At 46.7% G+C, this 23769-nt stretch overlaps 1 long non-coding RNA gene across 2 annotated transcripts; it reads left to right on the top strand.

The window, feature by feature from the left end:
* Nucleotides 1-20344, top strand: LOC135058165 (uncharacterized). 2 transcript variants are annotated; one of them, XR_010244651.1, is made up of 5 exons: nucleotides 1-670; nucleotides 827-869; nucleotides 16027-16526; nucleotides 18484-18599; nucleotides 20049-20344. It is a non-coding gene; the product is annotated as an uncharacterized LOC135058165 (long non-coding RNA). The 2 variants fall into 2 exon arrangements; XR_010244650.1 differs by lacking the exon at nucleotides 827-869 and having other exon boundaries at nucleotides 4-670.
* The last annotated feature ends 3425 nt before the right edge of the window (nucleotides 20345-23769 follow it).

Below are 23769 nucleotides of genomic sequence, written 5' to 3'. Positions count from 1 at the left end.
TTTCTTTTGAGTTGTGATTCAAGGTGCTATTAACAATGTGCAGTTGGTTCATGGTCATGCAATTACCATGGCAACCAGTCACATGACATGATGTGAGTAGAAAGGCTTTTAGAAGCCATCTCTCCAGAGCAGGCCAAGCCCCCGCCCCCTTATCAGCCTGCATGATGCATGTGATTCATGTAGAACTTTGTGACTGTAACGCAGTTGTCGGTCATGAAAAATCTTCAGCATGGTGAACAGATGTGATCATTTGTACTCAGATATCTCAACAGACAAACCAATTATCTGACAGTGTATGGCAGGGGTATTGTACAAAGGCATGAAAAGGGAGGTGCGGACTACAACTGGCTGTCACCATTCCAAGGGTTGACACCTAAATGCCAGCTCCTCCACTGTGACATGGAGGCGGGTGCTGCACTGTGACATTATTGCATAGCACCAGGCTCCTGTCAGTGAAGAGGAGCTAGCAGTACAGGCAGAGTATGTGGGGGCAGCCCAGCATCTCTGCTGGGCACGCCCCCAAAATTATGATAAGGGGCTTCTGACGAGGCCACGCTCCTCCCTGTTAGTCCACAACCGGGATTAGAGTGAACGAGGACATCCCGTGAGGCCACGCCCCCTGACTGCAAGGTCATGCCCCTTTTCAGGCGCAGATTCTTTACTGCACCAGGTATTGCCACCCTCTGGTTTTATATGTTCCCAGCATGTCAGATAATTGGTCTGTCTGATGGTGAGTTTAATCTGACAGTGTATGGCCACGTGTGAGACAGATATTTTTGCAATGGCAGCCATTCAAATCTCTCACACATAATCAATTACATTATAGGAAAATATTATGGAAAAATGACCGTGAGCTTCATGTGACAAAGGTAAAAAGTAGATGTTTAAAAAAATAAAAGGAAAACGCAACCTACGTGGGATTAAATATGTACCGTATATTATTTTTATTACAGTAGAACAAAGGCGTTAATTAGGCAATAATAAGTATCTCCTTTTTCGACATATAACTTATTTATGTATTTATTGTATATGTTTTCACTCTTTAATAAATGCAATTATGTTTCTTTGTTGTAGCAACATGATCATTACCATTGTCTGCACTACATGAGTGCTGGCAGGTCTCAGATCTAATCACAGCGTATCCTGTTTTGCTTCATTACTTATAGTTACCTTATCATAAATGTGCGCTGCTCTCTGTATGTGGGGTAAATTAGGTCACATCTTACGGTCTGATTTGTTATAAATAAGAAAATATAAGTGCTTTTAAGGTGCACCTGCTACCTACCTATAATGAATGCAGTCTTTTAACTGGCTGTACTAAAATTCCACTTATTTATTCGCTGGTAACTAGGGTACGTCCCCATAGTTACGATTTAGTGGGAGTGTCTTTGGACACTGAAAAAGGGAAATGGCTTATGAGAAAGGTGGGTCTCATGTCTTCATGACATCACTAGCTCCTATTGAACTGATAGGCTGCATTCTCCTAAATATTGGTTAGTCCCACAAACAGGTGCGCCGACTCTGAGTGGGTGACGGGCACTTTATAGCAGCAGCAGCAGCGCTATATACTTATGATTTATAATAGTGTAGAAACGTTTACATAAGTATCTATATTTGCATATTACCTTTAATAAGAAAAATAAAATATCTATTATCAGTAAATTACTTAGAGCCACTATAGTATAATGTGAACGGCATGTTGACCAAGGACGCCCAGTTGGGTTACAGTAACAAGTGGCCACCTCCAACACGCTGCATACAGGTGCAGTCCTGTAGCCTGTTCTACCAGTTCCTGAAGCACAGAGGGAGAATAACAAAGGCTGGCTGCTATCAAGTGACTGAAATATTTTCATACACAGTGAATGCATCAGTCATTTGTTAATAATCAACATCAATAATAACTAGAGCTGGTGACCCTAATATGCACTGTAGTTACTGTGGTAGAGGCTGGTGGAAAACTATGTGAAAGGTGAAGATATTTTAGCTTCCCTAAAGTCTTATGTACTGGCAGAAATTATGGAGGAAGTCTTGTTCTCTGCCTGTCCCACATTGGGGCCTGTAACAGGGAAGCAGAATGACAGTGGACAGACTGAGCCCAGGAACAGAGCTCGAGACCAGCCAATGCCTCTGAACTGATGTGTCACTCACTGCGTCCTGCAAATTAGGTGGGCCTGAGGCAGCTGGCAGTAAGCAAAAGTTAGTGGTGGGGGCGGAGTATAGTACCAGTAAATAGAGGGGAAGAGGAGAGAATAATACATATTGGGCGGGGAAGCAGGGAATAATACAAGCAGCGGAGGGGAGTGTAATACAAACAGTATAGAAGAGCATAACATGGGGGAAGCAGAGCATAATACAAGTTGGGGTGGGGAAGAAGGGCATACTACAAGCAGGGGAGGGGAAGCAGGGCATAATACAAGCAAGGGAGGAGAAGTAGAGTATAATACAAGCTAGAAAGGTTAAGCAGATCATAAAATACAAGCTGGGGAGGGGAAGCAGCGCATAATACAGGCAGGGGAGGGGAAGCAGGGCATAATACAAGCAGGGGAGGGGAAGCAGCGCATAATACAAGCAGGGGAGGGGAAGCAGAGCATAATACAAGCAAGGGAGGAGAAGTAGAGTATAATACAAGCTAGAAAGGTTAAGCAGATCATAAAATACAAGCTGGGGAGGGGAAGCAGCGCATAATACAGACAGGGGAGGGGAAGCAGGGCATAATGCAAGCAAGGGAGGGGAAGCAGAGCATAATACAAGCAGGGGAGGGGAAGCAGGGCATAATACAAGCAGGGGAGGGGAAGCAGGGCATAATGCAAGCAAGGGAGGGGAAGCAGCGCATAATACAAGCAGGGGAGGGGAAGCAGGGCATAATACAAGCAGGGGAGGGGAAGCAGGGCATTATACAAGCAGGGGAGGAGAAGTAGAGTATAATACAAGCTAGAAAGGTTAAGCAGATCATAAAATACAAGCTGGGGAGGGGAAGCAGCGCATAATACAAGCAGGGGAGGGGAAGCAGGGCATAATACAAGCAGGGGAGGGGAAGCAGGGCATAATACAAGCAGGGGAGGGGAAGCAGAGCATAATACAAGCAGGGAAGGAGAAGTAGAGTATAATACAAGCTAGAAAGGTTAAGCAGATCATAAAATACAAGCTGGGGAGGGGAAGCAGCGCATAATACAGGCAGGGGAGGGGAAGCAGGGCATAATGCAAGCAAGGGAGGGGAAGCAGCGCATAATACAAGCAGGGGAGGGGAAGCAGGGCATAATACAAGCAGGGGAGGGAAAGCAGGGCATAATACAAGCAAGGGAGGAGAAGTAGAGTATAATACAAGCTAGAAAGGTTAAGCAGATCATAAAATACAAGCTGGGGAGGGGAAGCAGCGCATAATACAGGCAGGGGAGGGGAAGCAGGGCATAATACAAGCAGGGGAGGGGAAGCAGGGCATAATACAAGCAGGGGAGGGGAAGCAGAGCATAATACAAGCAAGGGAGGAGAAGTAGAGTATAATACAAGCTAGAAAGGTTAAGCAGATCACAAAATACAAGCTGGGGAGGGGAAGCAGCGCATAATACAGGCAGGGGAGGGGAAGCAGGGCATAATGCAAGCAAGGGAGGGGAAGCAGAGCATAATACAAGCAGGGGAGGGGAAGCAGGGCATAATACAAGCGGGAGGGGAAGCAGGGCATAATGCAAGCAAGGGAGGGGAAGCAGCGCATAATACAAGCAGGGGAGGGGAAGCAGGGCATAATACAAGCAGGGGAGGGGAAGCAGGGCATAATACAAGCAGGGGAGGGGAAGCAGGGCATAATACAAGCAGGGGAGGAGAAGTAGAGTATAATACAAGCTAGAAAGGTTAAGCAGATCATAAAATACAAGCTGGGGAGGGGAAGAATTGCATAATACAAGCTGAGGAGGGGAAGAAGAGCATTATACAAGCAAAGAAGGGGAAGAAGAGCATAATACAAGCAGGGGAGGGGAAGAAGAGCATAATACAAGCAGGGGAGAGAAGCAGGGCATAATATACAAGCTGGGGAGGGGAAGAAGGGCATAATACAAGCTATGGAGGGGAAGAAGGGCATAATACAAACTGAGGAGGGGAAGAAGAGCATAATACAAGCAGGGGGAGGGAAGACGTGCATAATACAAGCAGGGGAGAGAAGCAGGGCATAAAACAAGCTGGAAAGGGGAAGAGCATAATACAATCGGGAGGGGAAGCAGGGTATAATACAAGCTGGAGAAGGGAAGCAGGTCATAAAATACAAGCAGGGGAGGGGGAAAAGAGCATAATACAATCAGTGAAGGGGAAGAAGGGCATAATACAAGATGAGGAGGGGGGCAGAACATAATACAAGCAGGGGAGGGGAAGAAGAGCATAATACAAGCAGGGGAGAGGAAGCAGTGCACAATACAAGCAGGGGAGGGGAAGCAGAGCATAAACAAGCTGGAAAGGGGAAGAAGTGCATAATACAAGCAGGGGAGGGGAATCAGTTCTAAATACCAGCACAGGAGAGAAGAGTAATACTAGCTGGGTGAGTTAGGTATAATACAAGCAGGGAGGGAAAGCAGAGCATAATACAAGTGGAGAGGGGAAGCAGAGTATTAAACAATTGGGACGGGATGGAGCAAAGCATACTGTAATAAAACAGGTAGGGGAGGAAGAGCATGATACAAGCAGGGAGCATAATACCAGCATGAGATGGGAGCATAATACAAGCATGGTGGGGAAGCATGAAACAAGCAGGTGAGTAGAATATCAGCAGAGGAGAAGAGCATAATTTAAGCAGGGTGGAGGAGGCAGAACATAATTCAAGCAGGGTAGAGGAGGCAGAACATAATGCAAGCAGGGTATAGGAGGCAACTTATAATGCAAGCAGGGTAGAGGAGGCAGGGCCTAATGCAAGCAGGGTGGAGGAGGCAGGGCATAATGCAAGCAGGATGGAGGAGGCAGAGCACAATACAAGCGGGGGGGAGCATAATACAAGCAGGGCGGGGAATGCATAATACAAGCGGGGGGGGGGGGGGGGTGCAGAGCATAATACAAGCCGAGCAGGGGAGGCAGAGCATAATACAAGTAGGGTGGGAATGGTATAATACAAGCAGGATAGGGGAGGCATTATACCAGGAAGAAGGCATAGTACATGAAGTGGGATGATCAGTATAATACCAGCAGGGTGGTGGAGGCATAATTCAAGTAAGGGAGCATTATACCAACAGGGGAGGAAAGCGTAATATAAGCAGGGATGCACAATAAAAGCAGTGCGGGGAGTCAGAGCATAATACAAGCACGGTGGTGGAGGCAAAGCATGATATGCCTGGGGAAGCATGATGCCAGCAGGGAAGGAGAGTATAATACATGAAGTAATTTCCTGGATGGCAAAACTTTGAATTATCTTCAAAAATAGGATTTTGGTACCTACCGGTAAATCCCTTTCTCTTAGTCCGTAGAGGATGCTGGGGATTCCAAAAGGACCATGGGGTATAGACGGATCCGCAGGAGCTTGGGCACACTATAAAGACTTAAACTGGGTGTGAACTGGCTCCTCCCTCTATGCCCCTCCTCCAGACCTCAGTTAGAAAACTGTGCCCAGGAGAGATGGACAATTTCGAGGAAAGAATTTATTGTTATAAACACGGTGAGTGTCATACCAGCTCACACCTCAAACACACCGAAGAACGTGGCATTCAGTAGAATACCAGCCAACGGCATGAACAAAACACATATGTAACAACCCGTGTCTCCACAGACGCAAAAATACGACCCCGCATGCTATGTCATGAACAACCGTAGCAACCGCCAGACAGAGAAGACACACCACCAGGGTGTAACCAAAAGCAATAACTGCAGACCCCGTACGCACTGGGACGGGCGCCCAGCATCCTCTACGGACTAAGAGAAAAGGATTTACCGGTAGGTACCAAAATCCTATTTTCTCATACGTCCTAGAGGATGCTGGGGATTCCAAAAGGACCATGGGGTTTATACCAAAGCTCCAAAACGGGCGGGAGAGTGCGGACGACTCTGCAGCACCGAATGAGCAAACATAATGTCCCCAAAAATCAGAGTATCAAACTTGTAGAGCATCGCAAAAGCGTTTGACTCCGACCAAGAATCCGCTCGGCAAAGTTGAACCGCCGAGACTCCTTGGGTATTCGCCCAAGAAAAGCCCATCTTCCCAAAAGAAAGAACCTTCACCGACTTCGGTGACGGCAAAGCAGCCGTAGAACGAACATGCCAAGCCGCATTACAGATTCAGCATGTAACAAACTGCATAACGCAGTCTCCCAAAGTAAGCTGGGAACATACCAGACAAACCGGGCCTCTGTTCCTCCACACTGAGCCAAATTGATGACTTACATACTCAAATCCCTGGCTAGATCAAGGGAATTTGAACCAGCTAATGCCTAAGTAACCCTCGGCATCAAAATAGGCCGAATTCTGCGAAACCCAGAAATCACTCTTGGTAGCACTACCAACCTAGTATTTAATTCCTCTCTATCCACCTGAAAGATCAAACAAGGCTCTTGTGAGACAAAACCACCACTTCCGACACCCGCCTTGCGGACGTCAAAGTCAAAAGCCTGACCACTTTCAAAAGAGAAATTTCGTAAAGAAACTTATTAGGTTCGCCTCCACATTGGCTTGTAAAGTATGGATAAGCACTACCTAGCTGAAAGTCCTCCATAGGAGCCTTCCTGGATAGATACCGAGACACATAATTACTCCAACAACGGTGGTAATGCTGTGCCGTCAGCTCTTTCCTAGCCTGAAGAATTGAAGAAACAACTTCACTGGGAACACCCATTGGCTTAGGATACGACATTCAACCGCCCCGCCGTTAGACGCAGCCGCGGTAAGTCCTGATACACGCCCCAATCTTTTTGTAACATTACCTCACGTACAGGAAAAGGGCAGTAATTTTCTATGAGTAAACCATGAAAACTGGATAGCCAACCCTCTCTGGCTAGACCGGATTTCAGAGGATCATCGGAACCATCGAACATCTTACGCTTACCACTGTCAGAAAAGTGGAAGCGGAGAGGTCACCTAGACTGACTAAAAACACCCACGGTGTCACGAGGATGTCCGCTGCTATATCCTGAGTGTCCCTTAACCTGGAACAATCTCCTCGAGGCTTCTCGTTGAGGCGAGACACCAACATGTCCAATTGCGACACTCCACAAAGACCTTGTCACGTCTGGGAAAGCTTCTCGATGATGACAGTATTTTTCCCAGCTGGATATCATGTCCGCAAAGGAAATCTATTTCTCCGTTGTTTACCTCCGAAACGAAGACTGCTAACATAGCGTTTACCAGATTTCCCCCTCAACTGCAAACTGTGCAACTTCTGCCATTGCTGCTTTTTCCTTGTTCCGCCCTAGCGGCTTACTTACGCCATTGCTGACAAGTCTTTTGTCAGAATTAACACGGGCAGAACACGAAGAATACGTTCGTCTAAAATAGCTCTTAATTCAAGAAAGCCTACAGCAGACAAATTTCCCAACTTGACCACATCCTCTGGAAATACGTTCCTTGCAAAGGACTGCTCCCCAGCTTCGGAGATCTATATGCCCTGACACCAGGATCTAAACCTGGATCCCTAACCTTCATTCCTCTAGAAGGAAAGAACCGAGCAGACACCACAGGCGCGATGTCCTGCCCGTTTTGATTATATTTCGGTGCATGCGCAGGTGAGACCCGGAGCACATTTCCAACTGGTCCCATGAAAACCACTCTGGTATTAGACTTGCTCTTCGAAAAAGGCCTCTTATGTCGCATCCATCTGTCTTATTAATGGAACCTATTGATGAGGTGTCACCTCAAAGCCGATCCAACTCTGGATCCTCAGACCTCTTTCCACAGGAAAAACACCGAACCTTAACCGGTCAGTATCTACTCTGAAACCCACTTCTGACATCTACGTCGTTGGGAACAACAGGCCAATTCCTGCGCCGAAGAACAGTCAGAGATATTCACCCTTTTTACAGGGACAACCAGACAATGTCCTGAACGTGACGCACCTCTGTATGGCGTCGCGTGTTACCTCCCCTACCATAGGGGAGAGGCAAAAACTATTAGAAAAAACAGTAAGGGGAAACAACCATAACTCAGAATGTTCCCCTTTGGCTTCTATAAATAACTCACAGGTCCTAGTCTATTACTGGACTAACTAAAAATTAGTAGACAAGTGGTCACCGGAGTGGGGACCAGCCAGATAGACTCAGCGACAAGTGGTGTATGTAGTGGAAACAGAAACTACGTACACTTCTGCGAACCTAACCAGGCTGCAGAACACTTACCTTTTCACCTTCCACTGTCTACACAGAAAAGGAAAAAGGAACGGTATCGAACCGGTTAAACGACTGCATCCCACAAAAGAATGCGTCATCAACCGTTGTGAAGGAGGTTAACTCACGAATTTAGACTTACCAGCGGATACCGCCGAGATTGACTGAACAGAGGCCACACCAAACAGCTGTATACCTCCCTCCAGCATCTCCCGGAGACCTCCTCCGCATTTTTCCGGTCACACCACCTGCTGTCACGTGGCAGCCTGTTGCAATGTAATAAGGAAAGATAAACATAGGCAAGCCTACCCACTCTGTGTAGGGTAATTCTATCGGATGCTTACCCAACTACCACACTCCCTCAAGTGCATACATTGCAAATAAGGTCAAAGTATAGAAATAAAATATCACTTAGCTTCCTGTGTATGATCCTTTGCGACCGGGCTCTGCGTCGACCAGGAGTTGACTGTCATAATTTACTCTCCGCGTTGTGAAGAGACTAATATTCGGACTCCTTGAGAGGATCGAAACCAACTCGTCCCGGCCAATCTAGAGCTTAATCAACAGAGCGACCAGCACATGAGAAGAATACCATTATTTCAGCATTCATGGATATACATACTGTAACACACAGTAAAACACCCATATCGTAATCATGCATATATAAAGTTATATTTACACATATATACATATAGAAACAACCTATACGCAAGTGGATTGTCCAGACCCGTCAGGTCCCTAGTGACAGTAATGTGTTGTGAATGTGTATGACCATGTACTGACGTGCTCCCGATGTGGATCTACCAGGAAGTTTCCGGCCGACAGAAACTGAGTAAATGTCGACAGCACGGAATATTAAGCGGGCAAAAATAATAATAACCCTGGAACCCCAAGGGGTCTGAGGGAAGCATACATCTATAATTGTAATAACACTCCCCCTCCTTATATATATATATAACATATATATATACCAATACAGGTACAAGGCAATAACAGCCTGTTAATTCTTTTACCCAGGAATTACCGTTGATACCAACAAGGCATCGACCGACCGCCGTGTCTCCCCTGGCGTGTCCTTGTTTTTAAGCACACAAACGCAAACTGCTAATACTTAGTCGTTTGAATCAAGTACCGGCAAGCGTCGGCGAAACCGACAGTTATCCCCACAGGAGCTTTTGACAAAGCCCTCACACCTGTCGACACATGTCGACTACCCAATAGTGGGTAAATAAAAAGGGAAACAGTGACTTTATGTTAACACAACCAGGATTATGCGCCCATTAAGTAACCGAATGCTATATTACAGCCATATAGCATTAAAAGCACTGTGTCCCCCATCCTTCAGTAAATTTTGTCGGGGACCTGAGGGAAAATAGCGCCCACTCCTGTGTAAGGGCTAAGCTCCGCCCCCTCCCGGCGCGCTTAAGCCCGCCCAACATATATCTGAAATTTAGCTAGGGACTTATATACAGGGATTAATCCCCTGTATATATCCCTATATATCCAACACGCAGCCCAGGGCGGCCCCCCGCACCCACGGAAAACGTTGGTGTGTGGGAGCGATGGAGCGCAGCGCTCACGCTGCGGTGCCCTGGCGGGGTGAAGACACCCGGAGTCCGGGTATGCTCCCCCCGCCCGGGAAGAGTTAAGAAATGCTGCCCAGGATGCTCCCCCCCAGCGTCCTGCACCCATGGGGCCGGTGGCGGTGAATAGATAGCGCACAGTGCGCTCTAACACGCTGGCGGGGTCCGAGACACGGAGCCCCAGCCCCACCAGCTTACCTGTGGAAGTTTTAATCCGCTGCCCAGGATGCTCCCCCCCAGCGTCCTGCACCCATGGGGCCGGTGGCGGTGGAGAGATGGCGCCCAGTGCGCTACACCACGCTGGCGGGGTCCGAGACACGGAGCCCCGGCCTCGCCAGCTTACTCTGCAAGTCGGGGGGAAATGGCGCCTAGTGCGCTATACATAGTGTCGGGTGTCCGGAGCACGGAGCTCCGGCACCTCCAGAGTCACAGAGGCCTTAACCCATCTGCCCAGGGCGCTCCCCCCCAGCGGCCCGCACCCATGGAAGCCTGCGGCGGGGGAGTAATGGCGCGCAGTGCGCAGTATATGCTGGCGGGGGTATGGGACACGGTGCTCAGGCACCCAGATACTTTTTTGCCAGCTACAATAAAAAAGACATCAGCAACCTGCTGCCCAGGGCGCTCCCCCCTCAGCGCCCTGCACCCTGTGAGTGCGTTGGTGTGTGGGAGCATGGAGTGTAGCACAATCTGTTACCTCCGTTACTGAAGTCTTCTGCCGTCACTGAAGTCTTCTGTTCTTCTCATACTCACCCGGCTTCTTTCTTCTGGCTTCTGTGAGGGGGGTGACGGCGTGGCTCCGGGAACAAGCAGCTAGGCGCACCAAGTGATTGAACCCTCTGGAGCTAATGGTGTACAGTAGCCGAGAAGCAGAGCCTTTGAACTAAGAAGAAGTAGGTCCTGCTTCTCTCCACTCAGTCCCACGATGCAGGGAGCCTGTAGCCAGCAGGTCTGCCTGAAAATAACAAACCTAACAAAGTCTTTCAGAGAAACTCAGGAGAGCTCCCCTAGTGTGTGACCCATCACTCCTGGGCACAAAGTCTAACTGAGGTCTGGAGGAGGGGCATAGAGGGAGAAGCCAGTTCACACCCAGTTTAAGTCTTTATAGTGTGCCCAAGCTCCTGCGGATCAGTCTATACCCCATGGTCCTTTTGGAATCCCCAGCATCCTCTAGGACGTATGAGAAATGATGCTATCGGTTCCAGATCTAATTTATGTTCCTGTCACTCTCTTGACCTCAACCGTGACGGAACGGCAACAAACTCTCTCTCCATAGGATGAAACACATTGGGTATAGGATGCCGGTGGCCGGGAAACCGGTTGTTAGCATATTGACGCCGGGATCCCACCGCTAGAATGCCGGCGGGGGGTTGGCGAGCGCAATGAAGACCCTTGTGGGCTTGCTGTGTTCTCCACAGGTTCTATTCCCACTCTATGGGTGTCGTGGACACCCACGAGTGGGAATAGCCCCTGTTAGTTGGGATTCCGGCTGGCAGCATTGTCAGTGGTCAGGTTTCCGGCATCGGTATCCTGACCGCCGGGATCCTGACTGCCACCAATGTAACTACATCCTGATGAAACCATCTAACTACACCAGGGCTTTCCATGTGTATCTCTATCTGAATCACAGGTGTATCACATAGACCTTACTCGCTGGTGCACCTCTAGGGTGGCGAATCCCTGGCCAATTTTTCAATCCCGGGTATCAGGATTGAAAAATGGTCAATCCTGGGATATCTGGGATTGGCTCTTTTACTTTAAATCCGCCCGTCCCCGCCCCGCTCCACAATGCCCGCCTCTCCCCGCCCGCAAACATAACTCACCTAACTGCTGGGGCAGGCGGGTGGGAAAAACTTGATCCACCTTTGCGGCGGCCAACAGACGGCTTTCCAGCCTCGGCGGCGGGTGATGGGCTGGTGAGTGACTGCGCAGCGTGACCTCAGAGTTACAGGTCACGCTGCGGCGTGCGCAGGGGGAGCTGGGAGGAGGGAGACGGGCAGCGTCTGAGCGTCCTGAGGACACTCAACGCTGATCCCTCAATCCCCAGGATTGAATCTCAGACGTTTTTTGGTCTGAATTCCGGGATCCCACCGATACCGATCCCAGGATTGGCCACCCCATGCTGGGAAGTAAGAGGACTTGTACCAACCCAACATATGTGGAGCTGAGTTGGCTAATTTACATGTAGCACTTGGAGCATATCACAATGCTTTTCTTTTGGATCTTATTAACAGTTTCTTATATAGTATCAAATATATGCAGTAGAGCATACTCCCAATGCCAATGGACTAGCATCCAGCAACTGAAACCACTAACAACCGGGTTTGTATGGATGTTATTTATGACTTGAAAGTAGCAACAACTAATAATTACTTAACTAATCTATTGAAAACTGGGTATTAGTATGTTATGAACTGTTTATAATTAATGGACTCTCACAACCAATATCTAAGGCCACCGGACTTAAGTGGTTTATGCAAAATATGTGGAGCTCAACTAGCTTAATTACATGCAGTTATCTGGAGCATAATCTAATGTTAAGTGCAGCCTTCCCGGCTCCCTGTGGACCGGATCGGCCAACCAGACCATCGGCCCTTCTGGCATGTGCCAGAAGTGCCAGATGGCCAGTCCGGCCCTGATTGATTACAAAAAGAGCGTGCATTAAAAATGTCACATTTAAGTGGTTTAGAGAGTGATGGGAATCACATAATATTTATGAGATTAGCTAAATTTATATACCATTGTGAATTGGCTGTATGTGATTAGGACATGTGTCAGGGTTCTGATTTTGTGATATATCACTAGCTGAAAGAATGAGAGAGAGATACATATATTTGTAAGATGTGAGTGAACGTTTTTTTATGATGAAAGGTTGAGGATGTTACAGTCAATGTATAAACATAAGAAAAAAGCTCATGAGTGTTAATAAGAGAAGGGTGGATTATTGAGATAGGTCAATTTGCCCCGAGGGGTGAGATGCTGGACAAGTAAAGGCTGTTAAAGCCTGAGAGATAATACAATGGAGTGGTATGAATAAAAGCAATTTGTGGTGCATGGTGATTTTTGAATCAAAGGCAAGATATTTAGGGCCAGAACATATGGAAATTCCTATTAAAATGAAATTACCTATGATGAGATATTGTTCAATGTTTGTTCAGCTGTTTAACACCTTTCCCTTTTTAATTTTTGTGACTTAAACACTTTGCACGGTATTCAATTCTTTCAGCCCCCTTCCACACCCGTTCTGTTTCTGCTGACGGGTGTTGTATCATCATTTCAGCTCGCTCCCCAAGGGGGAGCGAGGCTCCCTAACCCTTTACGCAGCTAAACCTGATTACTATGGGCCCGATATGCGCAATAATAGGGATCACCTTAGAAAGGAGATTGGGCGTGATATATAATTTAAATACCCTTTGTGTATTTAAATGCACAGCTGTCACTATAATGAATATTAAAATATAGGGCTTAATTCAGACCTATTCGCTCGCTGGTTTTTTTTGCAGTCCTGCGTTTGCATAATCACCGCCCATAGGGGAGTGTATTTTCGCTTTGCAAGTGTGCGAATGCATGTGTAGCAGAGCTGTACAAACAGATTTTGTGCAGTATCTGAGTAGCCAGGGACTTACTCAGCCACTGCAATTACTTCAGCCTGTCCGGGATCGGAACTGATGTCAGGAACCCTCTCTGCAAACGCATGGACACGCCTGTGTTTTTCCAACCACTCCCAGAAAACGGTCAGTTGACACCCACAAATGGCTTCTTCCTGTCAATCTCCTTTCGAATGCCCGTGCGAATGGATTCTTTGCACAAGCCCATTGCTGAGCGGCGATCCGCTTTATCCTGATTCTCACACCCTAGTACACCCCCCAACCATCGGCATTTCAATCCCCACCCCTCTGGCCTCCTGCGCCCTATTGCACATTGGCTCAGCTGGGTCCACCACCACCACCACCACACACCCTGCTTAAACATGTTACACCACAGTAGAGCTGCTTATACATGTTACAGAACAGTAGAACTGCTTATACATGTTACACCACAGTAGAGCTGCTTATACTTGTTACACCACGGTAGAACTGCTTATACTTGTTACACCACGGTAGAGCACCTTATACATGTTACACCACAGTGGGATTGCTTATACACGTTACACCACAGTACAGCCGCCTATACACATTACAATACAGTGTAGCTGCATATACCTGTTACATCACAGTAGAGCTGCATATACACACACAGATTGCACAGGGACCAGAAGCATACTGGACCACACACATTACTGAGTGATAGAACTATCTCTAAATGACACAACTTGTTCTTCTATCCTCCCTAGTGTAATGCAGGTGTTCCACTCTGTCCATTTTCCTGCGGTATGGGTGGGTGCGCAGCGTACCAAAAACTTCAGGTGTGGTAGAGGCAGTGGGTCCATGGCTCCCATCCGTCTCTCAGATGGACAGAGCAGGAACTTCCAGACGTGGGGGTTCCCAATACGTCACTTCCACCTGGCATGCAGTTGTAGTAACTGCCTTAGGTTGCAGTGCAGCATCCAATAGTAGCAGCTGAAAGACAAGAGCAGGCGGGCACCACGAAATTAGATGCTACAAGCAAAGGGACTGTGAGTGCACCCCGGGCAACTGCCCTGCTTGCCTGCCCCTAGAACCACCACTGATACCCAGCAGTAAAGTTATTGCATAAGAGACCACCACTTTTTAGCCTTGACTGACACAGGTTCTTTTTGGAACCATTTCCCAGCAAGAGTCATTTGCTACTAAATATGAAATGCAAATCGCTTTATGTACAACTTTTACTAATATCCATTTTCGCTGACATGAAATGCGCACCAACCCGGAATTTTTGTCAGTGGAAACAGCTCTACCTGGGTCTAGTCACCCAGGAATCCCTCCCAGGTACCTAGCAGGGTTTTTTTACCAGGAAAAACCTGGGTGAGTTGCAGTGGAAACGAGTTACCGGGGTCATCTGACCCGGGTAACCCATTTACAATGTAGTAATTGGCTCAAAAACCCATAATCCATGATAGCCATTACCGGGGAGGGAGAGATTGCAGCCTCCCCGTATGGTCCAGACTGTTCTGCATTTTATGGCGTCCCCGCTTACCATGCAGGTAGGCTATAATCTCTCCCTGCTTGTCTCCAGTGTGGCAGCATCCATTGAACGCGCCCTGCCTGTTGGCAGCCATCTGCCGCCCGTCGTCTCCCGGCCGGCCGGTGTGGTGTTCTGGGAGTTTTGCGGCGCTTGGAGATGACGTCATCTCCAAGCGCTGGCACTGCACCCCCATTCAGTGTAAACTGTGCCATCCTGGATATATGCTAGATCGGCGCCGCATTGGAAATGGGATAAATCCTGGGTCTGAACCAACTTGGAACCGTGTTCCAAATCACGGGGTCAGACAAAGGATTTTGGTGGACAAGGGGTAAAATATAAAGTAAAATTCCCACACATGTACACCACCGGAGATGTTTGACAGTCTATTTACATTTCTACATTAGCTGTGCAGTTGAATGTAAACCATTGTTTTCCGTTATCAGTTATTTTCTGACAAATGTGGCTGAGAGAGGCTGATTGTGTCCTTCAAAGGAATTCCTGATAGGAAATCTAGAATATTGTATCTCCCCATTCCCCATGGTTATATTTTTTATTACAAATATCTTCTGTACTGATATGCTTCTGAAACTTTTATAAACTGTGTTTTGTTTTTGTCTTTAACGGGGAGATTTATCATAGCTTGGAGAGAGATCAAATACCAGCCAATGAGATCCTAACTGTCATTTAACAGGCTGTGTTTCAAAAATGAGTTAGGAGCTGATTGGTTGATACTTTATCTCTCTCCAAATTTTGATAAATCTCCCCCTGATTCCCTTAAGGGTAGATTTACTAAACTTTCTAAAAAGAAAATGTGGGGATATTGCCTGCGACAAACTATCAGATTCTAGCTATCATTAATCAAGCACCTTCTAGAATGATAGCTAGATTATGATTGGTTGCTGTGGGGAGTACCTCCAGGTTTCCTTATTAGACCCTTTAGTAAATTTGTTTTATTCATATGGTTTATATACAGTAAGTAGTTAATTGGAAGAAAAGTAACAATTCAATTTGATGAAGAGGGAGACATTACTAATCTTTGCCCTTCTTTGTTCTCTTTTGTGCAGGGGATGCTCATTGTATGACACTATTGGAGCCCCTTGGGAAATGTATGTACACTGGAGCATAAAGCAAAGTGTACTATACGTGTAACATGGTGCTAAATGAGACACACAATTATGCACTGTACTGTACTGCTGTCACTGACTCACAGTGTGCTTATTTATAGCTGTTTTCTAGATGCATGGTCCTCAATAAAATAATGCCATAGTGTTATACTTAGTTTAAGTTACTGCCTAACATTGATTTACGGTGCTCTCCTGTCCTTGTATATAATAGTGCATTATGAAATATCTGTCTATATAGTGACAGTATTAGAAAAAAATGTCTTCATCACTCGTAGTCATGCCCTTGACAAGACAATGAGAGCAGGGCCTTTTCTGTATAACCTTGAACACTGTGGGAAGAAAGTGTCAGGATTACAGCACTCATTACTGGAAAAGGTACAAAAAAACATATAACATCTCCACATTGCTTTCACCAAGGCTGGAGTATGATAACATTGCAGGTAGGTAACAATATATTTAACACTTTAATGACCTGTCGCCAATCAATAATACTTGCATTAAACCATAGTAAACAATCAGTTAGTAGCTTATTTTCTGTCTAAAGAAAGGTATATAATATAAATATCTACTTGGTTGCCAGCCATGGCTATAACGCCGGTCTGCACTATTGTCAAATGTTAGTAAATAACCTTTTAAAAATAAGCTCTTTATTTTCACCCATCCTCCGTTAAAACACGCACCAATAGCAGTGAATTTGATCATTTTATTAGGGAATCCTACCGTGACCAGAATCACCTCGCTGCCTGCGCCAATCAATCACAGACTTATTTCAGGCCACCAGACCTGGGCCAATAGGGGATTCCCTCTTACCATCACTAACCGCCTGTTACTGACTCCACACACTGCACAGTGGGAAGATATATTGCTGCCACCACCAAGCTTCTCTCACCGAAACCTGGAACCGCTGATTACGACTTAGGCTCCTACCATCAGCACCTGATACCCTTGCTGCTGTGTATGCATAAACATGCTGCTGACACACATTTCCTAATTGGCGTCGGATTATTCCCACTGGTCTCTCAACATGACCAGGCCCTGCATGGTCATTAGTAGAGGGTGGACCTTGGAGACGCTGGGCTCAACCCAGAGCAGCCTGAAAACAGAATCGCATTGGCGTAGTTCTGCTGGTGGCAGGATTTCAGATGTAGTTGTCTTAAAGGCAAGATGTTTATTGCTCAAATAGTTTTAGAAAAGACTCTTCCCTTTTTAAGTATTGTTTAGAGGGTACAGCATGCAACACTTCTTGATGTCACAGAAGTTATATATAAAACCAGGCTCGCAAGCATCCTTTTTTATCTTACTCCATCTAGAGATGAGCGGATTCGGTTATACTCGGATTTACTCGGTTCTCAAAACGGCATCTGATTGGCTATCCAAAACACGTGACATCCGCGAGCCAATTAGATGCCGTTTTGAGAACCGAGTAAATCCGAGTAAAACCGAATCCGCTCATCTCTAACTCCAACACACAATACCACAGGGGCTAGTTTCGCCCTGTAGTTTTTACCCAATCAGCTTAAGTGCATGGGTCTGGCATGCTTACCCATAACATTGTCCCCAATGGACAGTGGGGAGTGGTCACTCCTCTGTGGCTTAGCCCACCTGTGGACTTAGTAACCACCCAGGTGCCGGCATGTCTGGAGTGGGGGAAAGTTCCCTCCAAAACTGACTTCAGTGATGCTGCTAAGAGTCCCGGCTCACCAGCTGTAGCCTGAATCTGAGCTCCAAGACGGGCAGACAAGATTCACCAGCAAAGTTTCCTTGCCACGAGTAGAAGCTCTTTGCTGCTCCTTGAAACTACTTAGCTGGCTTTGTTTGCCAGTTTTCTCCCTATCTCCTCATACCTCTTTTATGGAGGAGGCTTTATGGGAAGGCATTCCAGTTTCCCTGGGAGAAGGGCTAGGGGACCCAGCAGCACACAGAGAGCTTCAGAGTCACCCTAGACCACCAGGGATGCAAGCGATTTTTTTTCTTTAAAACCACATTTTATAAACCGCATCGGCTATTTTAACCACGTGAGTCGAATCTTGTACCACACCTACATTGCTGTATTTTTTTTGTTATGGGGGAGATATCTAAAACCTTCTAAAGAGGGCAAGTGGAGAAGTTGCCCAGAGCAACCAATCAAATTATAGCTATCATTTATCTAGTAATGCTCACCCATACTCTTGCTGAAGGAATTAGCAAATTAACTGCCCTGTAAGTAAACTGACCAAGATACAGACATGCCCAAGACAAGGAAACTGGATTGTGAGCTCCAATGGTACAGGGACTGATGTGCCTGAATAAGTCTCTTGTTGTACAGCATCCTATAATGGTGTGATACAATTGAAACTGTAGTAATACAATATAATACATTTGCTTCAGTAATCTTCCTATTCCATGTTACCAATCCAGATTTGAAAAGCTGAAGTAAGGGGACCGTCCCGCCATCCCGCGGCAGGCATGTTCATTACCCCATGTGAGAAGTTGGGGTGCATGTTCTTTGTGAGTGGATGCCTCAAGTAGTAGACGTGAGTACTTCCAATGCATGCAGTAATTCATATTAACTTCAGGAGCAGGCAAGAGAGGATGGTAATGGCTTATCACTACAGTAGTGCTGATTGCTCCCACCGAGAGTGTGTCCATGCATACTGTGATGTGGATATACCCCATACATGACTTAGGGGGACATGTACTAAGCAATGATAAAAGTGGAGAAGTGAGCCAGTGGAGAAGTTGCCCATTGCAACCAATTAGCAGCTCTGTATGCTCTTATAGTATGCAAATTATAAATGTTATGTCACTGCCGATTGGTTGCCATGGGCAACATCTCCACTGGCTCACTTCTCCACTTTTATCACTGCTTAGTACATATCCTCCTAAATCGGAGGAGTTGTATTCCTGTTCCAGCTTTGGTGGCGTTTCTTAATGTTGCAAGTTAGGATTTGACACATACAATACTTGGAATCTAAATGAAAAAAACTCTACATGTATAATGGAAAGAAGCTTCTAGAATATTGAGTCAGGGCCATAACGGGATGTGCGAACAAAACCACCACCCAGGGCCTGAATTTGCCTTGCAAGGTACCTGGTATAGACCCGTCCTGGAACGTCCTGCTTCTTCCTGGTCCTGCTGGCCGCACCCCCTGTGATGTCATGAAGTCATTAGTGTGGGAAGTAAGGGGGCACAAGGCTATTCCAGACTGCATTATCGCCCTGCTATGGCTCTGCATTGAGTTATACATTGAATTGATGTAAATCAATAGAAATTGATTTTTATGTTCATATTATTTAAATCAAGATGGCCAATACAAACATCTAGCTTTTTTTTTTGTTGTTGCCCTGAGATACAAAATCTTTAATGATCTACCATTCTGTGGGTTTTTTTTCCATCACCACTTTATTACAAAATGCATACCTTCGCTGCGCCTGCCCAAAAAGGGGGCATGGCTTTGATAAAAGGGCGTGGTTTTGCTGGAATGTCGCAATCGCCTGCCACGCCTCCCATTTACCTCACAGTGGGGGTATGGCCAGCTCTTTATGAGCTGCTGGTATGCCCCCAGTCCCTCTGTATCCTGTGAACAGACACTGTGTGCATGCGCACAGCGTCTATACACGCTGCTCTGCTATGAAGAGTAGTGATGAGTGACACGAGCCTCCAACTTACCCCCTCCACCACCACCATCACAGGAGACTGCAACCCGCAGCGGGGACAGTGGGACAGTCCCAAAAAATGGTACTGTCTTGCAAAAATCGTGACAGTTGGGAGGTATGAAAATTTAAATTGTTTAGACATTTTCAGTTCTTATAACCAGATAAATTACAGCAATTTCCATGTGTCTCAGACTGCACTGAATTCTCCAGTAACTGCAGAAATGTTTCTGCAATGCCATATGCCATTCCAATCCTCTTATATGAACATTTTTACACATATATTTGTGAATGCTATTAACAGCCCTTTCATACTTCTATTATTTTAGCTGGAATTTTCCATTACAGCACTGTGTAAAAGAAGTTCGAACGTCAGGCAAGTTCGCTGTGATACATCCACATTCTCTTTGGTGAGCACATTTGCTACGGAACGTGTCCCCAGAGGCCTACTCGGTAACTTTCAACTGTCATTCAAGCCTTATCATCACTGGCTGACATAGAATATGCCTTTGTCATTTACTCTCCATGAAGGAATTAATGTGAGAGAATTGCTGAATATGCTGTCATTGTTACTATGTATTCATTCTGCTTCCCAGCTTTCATGTCTCATAAAGCTTGCAGTGCCGCTGTGGTTGGAGTGTTCATCATTAATTTCTCTTATTATTTCCCACTGTACTAGGCGGTCAAATAACTACAGCTTTTAGGCCCCAGTGCCAGTGGCGTAAGTTCGTCACAGTCGCCCGGAGGCAAGATAAATATTGGTGCCCCCCTATTTCCTATATTAAGATAAATATATGTATGTATGTATGTATGTATGTATGTATGTGTACGTGTGTGTGTGTGTGTGTGTGTGTGTGTGTGTGTGTGTGTGTGTGTGTGTGTGTGTGTGTGTGTGTGTGTGTGTGTGTGTGTGTGGTGTGTTCTGGAAAAAAAATTATATACTGTATTTATACATTTAATTGTCTTTTATTTTAAATCACACATTTCTTCGCAGTCATACCCAGGATTAGAACCCATGACCTGTTACACTAACAGCAGACACTTTACCGATGGAGTTATTTGCTCCTGTAGAGGAAGCATGAGAATTCTAACTATATGAAGTTACGTGTAATTGTCAGAGAAGTATCTTCATATTCTGTAGTTAAAATTCTCATTTCTCTGACGTCCTAGTGGATGCTGGGAACTCCGTAAGGACCATGGGGAATAGCGGCTCCGCAGGAGACTGGGCACAAAAGTAAAGCTTTAGGACCACCTGGTGTGCACTGGCTCCTCCCCCCATGACCCTCCTCCAAGCCTCAGTTAGATTTTTGTGCCCGGCCGAGAAGGGTGCACACTAGGGGCTCTCCTGAGCTTCTTAGTGAAAGTTTAGTTTTAGGTTTTTTATTTTCAGTGAGACCTGCTGGCAACAGGCTCACTGCATCGAGGGACTAAGGGGAGAAGAAGCGAACCTGCCTGCTTGCAGCCAGCTTGGGCTTCTTGGCTACTGGACACCATTAGCTCCAGAGGGACCGAACACAGGCCCAGCCTCGGAGTCCGGTCCCAGAGCCGCGCCGCCGGCCCCCTTACAGAGCCAGAAGCAAGAAGAGGTCCGGAAAATCGGCGGCAGAAGACATCAGTCTTCACCAAGGTAGCGCACAGCACTGCAGCTGTGCGCCATTGCTCCTCATACACACCTCACACTGCAGTCACTGAGGGTGCAGGGCGCTGGGGGGGGGCGCCCTGAGCAGCAATAAAAACACCTTGGCTGGCAAACATACATCACATATAACCCCCAGGGCTATATGGATGTATTTTAACCCCTGCCAGAATCCATAAAAATGCAGGAGAAAAGTCCGCGAAAAAGGGGCGGAGCCTATCTCCTCAGCACACTGGCGCCATTTTCTCTCACAGCTCCGTTGGAGGGAAGCTCCCTGGCTCTCCCCTGCAGTTACTACACTACAGAAAGGGGTTAAAAAAGAGAGGGGGGCACTAATTAGGCGCAGTATTAATAAAACAGCAGCTATAAGGGGAAAAACACTTCTATAAGGTTATCCCTGTATATATATAGCGCTCTGGTGTGTGCTGGCATACTCTCCCTCTGTCTCCCCAAAGGGCTAGTGGGGTCCTGTCCTCTATCAGAGCATTCCCTGTGTGTGTGCTGTGTGTCGGTACGATTGTGTCGACATGTATGAGGAGGAAAATGGTGTGGAGGCGGAGCAATTGCCTGTAATGGAGATGTCACCCCCTAGGGAGTCGACACCTGAGTGGCTGAGCTTATGGAAGGAATTACGTGACAGTGTCAGCTCTTTACAAAAGATTGATGACATGAGACAGCCGGCTACTCAGCCTGTGCCTGTCCAGGTGTCTCAAAAGCCATCAGGGGCTCTAAAACGCCCGTTACCTCAGATGGCAGATACAGACGCCGACACGGATACTGACTCCAGTGTCGACGATTAAGAGACGAATGTGACTTCCAGTAGCGCCACACGTTACATGATTGAGGCTATGGAAAATGTTTTACATATTTCTGATAATACCAGTACCACTAAAAAGGGTATTATGTTGGGTGAGAAAAAACTGCCGGTAGTTTTTCCTGCATCTGAGGAATTAAATGAAGTGTGTGATGATGCATGGGTTTCCCCCGAAAAAAAAACTGTTAATTCCTAAAAAGTTATTAGCATCATACCCCTTCCCGCCAGAGGATAGGGCACGTTGGGAAACACCCCCTAGGGTGGATAAAGCGCTCACACGCTTGTCTAAACAGGTGGCACTACCGTCCCTGGATACGGCCGCCCTTAAGGAACCTGCTGACAGAAAGCAGGAAAATATCCTAAAAATGTATATACACTCACACGGGTGTGATACTGCGACCAGCAATCGCCTCAGCCTGGATGTGCAGTGCTGGGGTGGCTTGGTCGGATTCCCTGACTGACAATATTGACACCCTAAATAGGGACAGTATATTACTGACTATAGAGCATTTAAAAGATGCATTTCTATATATGCGTGATGCACAGAGGGATATTTGCCGACTGGCATCAAGAGTAAGTGCGCTGTCCATTTCTGCCAGAAGAGGGTTATGGACAAGACAGTGGTCAGGTGATGCTGATTCCAAAAGGCATATGGAAGTATTGCCTTATAAAAGGGAGGAGTTATTTGGGGTAGGTCTAACAGACCTGGTGGCCACGGCAACGGCTGGGAAATCCACATTTTTACCCCAGGTAGCCTCTCAACATAAGAAGACGCCGTATTATCAGGCGCAGTCCTTTAGGCCCCATAAGGGCAAGCGGGCAAAAGACTCCTCATTTCTGCCCCGTGGCAGAGGGAGAGGAAAAAGGCTGCAGCAGAAGCCATTCACAAGCTGTATTCCCAGCAGGTGATAATCAAGGTACCCCTCCTACAACAGGGAAAGGGGTATTATTCCACGCTGTTTGTGGTACCGAAGCCGGACGGCTCGGTGAGACTTATTTTAAATCTGAAATCCTTTAACACTTACATACAAAGGTTCAAATTCAAGATGGAGTCACTCAGAGCGGTGATTGCGAACCTGGAAGAAGGGGATTATATGGTGTCTCTGGACATCAAGGATGCTTATCTCCATGTCCCAATTTACCCTTCTCACCAAGGGTACCTCAGGTTTGTGGTACAGAACTGTCACTATCAGTTTCAGATGCTGCCGTTTGGTTTGTCCACGGCACCCCGGGTCTTTACCAAAGTAATGGCCGAAATGATGATACTCCTTCGAAGGAAGGGAGTTTTAGTTATCCCTTACTTGGACGATCTCCTGATAAGGGCAAGATCCAGGGAACAGTTGGTAGTCGGGGTAGCACTATCTCAAGTAGTGTTGCGGCAGCACGGTTGGATTCTCAATATTCCAAAATCGCAGCTGATCCCGACGACACGTCTTCTATTCCTAGGGATGATCCTGGACACAGTCCAGAAAAAGGTGTTTCTCCCGGAGGAGAAAGCCAGGGAGTTATCCGAACTAGTCAGAAACCTCCTAAAACCAGGCCAAGTGTCAGTGCATCAGTGCACAAGGGTCCTGGGAAAAATGGTGGCTTCCTACAAAGC

This window comes from Pseudophryne corroboree, chromosome 3 (assembly GCF_028390025.1).
Source record: "Pseudophryne corroboree isolate aPseCor3 chromosome 3, aPseCor3.hap2, whole genome shotgun sequence".
Taxonomy (NCBI): Eukaryota; Metazoa; Chordata; class Amphibia; order Anura; family Myobatrachidae; genus Pseudophryne; species Pseudophryne corroboree.
The sequence above is the reverse complement of the archived record's forward strand: the minus strand, read 5'-3'. Positions and strand labels throughout refer to the sequence as shown.